The 3,190-nt window shown below is 39.3% G+C and overlaps 1 protein-coding gene across 2 annotated transcripts in view; it reads left to right on the plus strand.

Moving 5' to 3' along the window:
- Window positions 1–733: 733 nt before the first annotated feature.
- LOC106884348 (zinc finger protein 883) overlaps window positions 734–3,190 on the plus strand; it is a 21,312-nt gene continuing 18,855 nt past the window's right edge. Inside the window, exon 1 of one of the 2 annotated variants that reach the window (XM_014935687.2) lies at window positions 734–1,729. The gene's annotated coding sequence lies outside the window, so the exon portion shown is untranslated. Of the gene's footprint in view, window positions 1,730–1,809; window positions 2,527–3,190 lie in introns of those variants that run through there. The other variant, XM_014935686.2, reaches the window with a different exon arrangement.

A 3,190-nucleotide genomic window follows, 5' to 3' on the forward strand; every position in this document is an offset into this window, starting at 1 on the left:
TTCGTCAGCCATTATAACAACCCTGGGAAGACCCGCCATCTCTTTGGTCTGTCACTAGAATTGCTAAAAACAGCAGCCAAATTTCCCGCAAACTAAACTATCTAAAATAAAATGAAATTAAGTGAACAATGTAGTCATAGATTTACAAAGAGAAATGGTCATGGCTGGAACCCTTTTGACTATAGGTCTGCTTGATCGGGGTAGGCCTGGGGTGGGTGAGAGGTCAGATAACAACAAAATGTCTTTTTCATCATCTACTACTACTACTACTACTTCCACTACCACGACCATCATCACTACCACCACCACTACTACTACTACAATTACTACCACCACCACTACTACTACTACCACCACCACCACAACTACTACTACTACTACTACTACCACCACCACCACAACTACTACTACTACTACTACTACTTCCACTACCACCACCACTACTACTACTACTACAATTACTACCACCATCACAACTACTACTATTACTACTACTACTACTATTACTACCATCACCACCACCACAACTACTACTACTACTACTACTACTACTACTACTACTACTACTACTACTACTACTACCACCGCCACTGCCGCCACAACGAATATTACGTATAACCATTAAAATCACCACCTCCGTCATGTTATTGCTTCCATGACCACATCTCGCCAGCATTGTCAAAGCTCCCCCCCCCCACAACTACCACCACCACCACCACCGCTACTACTACTACTACTACTACTACTACTACTACTTGGAAATGGCTGGATGGTCATGGCTGTGACGCCTTTGACTTATATGTTTGTTCAATCAGAGCTGGCCTGCTGGGGTCAAAACGACGACAACAGTTAAGTACCACTGTAGCTAATGAAGAGGTCGTTGAAAATGCTAGAAATGGCAGCTAAGTTACTCTCTCAAATTACACCCACTGACAAAAACAACAAAAAAAGACACATTGCTTTATGTGGTTTTTACATACACTATGACTGAAAAATGACAGGGTGATGGTCATGGTCGGAATGCCTTTGATTATGGGCCTTCTCGATCAAAGATAACCTGACGCTAAGCTCTATCAACAACAACTACTACTACTACTACTACTACTACTACTACTAGCATCGTCAGCTAACTTAATACCAATATTTACTATCCCCACCAGCGACATACTACTAGTTCACCGCTCCCACTACCAATTCCCTCACCGTTGTGACTACTACTCAATGAATGCTACGACCACTTTTGCTGCTACCATTACCAACACCACAACACTGACTACGATTTCACAATTACCACCGTTACTACCTCCGCACTTCCCATTCCTCTAACAACCACCGCCCTCCACTCCCTCACTATCACAACTATATACGCCGCCGCCAACATGATAACGCTTTACTACCATCACTTCCACCACCACCAACACCGATACCAACAATGCAGCTGCCGCCTCCACCATCTAACTAATCATTACCGGTACCGTAACTATAACCACCACCACCGCTACCATCATACCAGTTCACTACTGCCACAATCGCCACCAGCACCAGCAGAGCAACCTTCAGCACCTCCTCCATCTCTAAAGCAAAGTGCAAAATATGTGTCGGAACCTTCACGAAGGAGCAAATGAACGAACTAATGAATGAATGAAAGCATTAATGAATAAGAGAAAGCAAGAAGAACGGAGAGAAAGAAAGAAAGAAAGAAAAGAAGGAAGAAAGGAAGGACTAGAGGGTAGGTCATTAGAAGTCTTCTTAAAAAAAAAAAAAACTCAAGTGTTACTTATCGTAACAAAAAATAAATAAATAAAAACACAAACTTTATTATGAAAGGTCAAGAATCACTTCTTCGACAAATGATATTCAGTGTTCAAGTCTGACCGGCGTTAGACCATGAATATGGTAACGCTTCTATGACTATTCAATATGATTGGTCAGAATTAAACTCTCAACGATATCTCTCTTAGCACACACATACACACACACACAAAACATATTCTTAATTCATGTTTCCAAATAATGCTTCTGCAGGAGAGGATTTTGGTTAATGTCAGAAATTATCAACATCATAATTATGGACACTAATTATCTTAAGTAAAATTAGTAAATGGCTGTTTAGTTTTATTGTACCAGGCCTCCTTTTTTTTGTCCATTTATTGTTATTGTTTAGCCCTAGGTCATTCTTAATTAAGCAGAGACCCTCGATGCAAGGCGGTCAAGCAATGACTACCATGGCTTTTTAGTGGGTGTCAACGACTACATTATCTAATATGTGTATTGCATTTTTAAACTGAGGTGTAAATTGAGGGAGATTTGGCTGCTATTTCTAGCAGATCGAGTGACCACCTAGAAGCTCCCTCGTTTTTTTTTGATTTTTGTTTTGATTGATCTTTATTGTTTCGGGAGGGTCAAGTGGAGAAAGTGAGGAACAAACAGCATCCGGTCACTACACACCGCCTACACCGTGGCCGAACTTGGTTAGAACAATGGGAAGTCTCTCCGACCAGGCAATTCTTTGCGGATTTATTTCTGGTAAAGAATATTATTTACGATGTTTTTTTTTCTTCGTTTTGATTGTTATCAATATCATTGCAACTGCCACTTATCCATATTATTATACAGCTCTAGTCTTATGGATTGAGTGTTTAATAATAATTCCTATGATCGTTTATCAATTTAATAAGTTCTTGCGTTTATCAATATCGGAGGCTGAGAGAGTTCACCGCTAATCTGTCTTTAAAAGCAAACACATTGAAAGAGAGAATGAAATAGTAGAGAGAAAGAGAGAGAGAGAGAGTGTGTGTGCGTGTTTTGAGAGATAAAATTATATGACGAGTGCTATCGCTGACCTTTAATTACACACAGCAGACGTAGAACCAAGCTGGAACCTGGTACAATATTTTTGTCACCCTACTGCCGTGTCTTGTGACAAGAGGACCGTCGTTATTATTATTTTTTTTTTTTCGGGTTCTCTGTTTTTCTCTTCGTGCTTTAAATGCTGTTCTTTTTGTTTTTAATTCTGAAAAAACTTATACTAAAAAACAAAACAAAACATTATCTGTTTTCTTTTATCGTTTAATATTTGATATATTTTATGTGCTGTATTTTATTGAAGTGTAATGTTTGGAGAATGGAAAACGAAACAAAATTGGGTTGACCATATTGTGAGTGGAATTTGGTATATGCAAACTGCAAA

The sequence above is a fragment of the Octopus bimaculoides genome, chromosome 14, assembly GCF_001194135.2.
Source record: "Octopus bimaculoides isolate UCB-OBI-ISO-001 chromosome 14, ASM119413v2, whole genome shotgun sequence".
NCBI classification, from domain to species: Eukaryota; Metazoa; Mollusca; class Cephalopoda; order Octopoda; family Octopodidae; genus Octopus; species Octopus bimaculoides.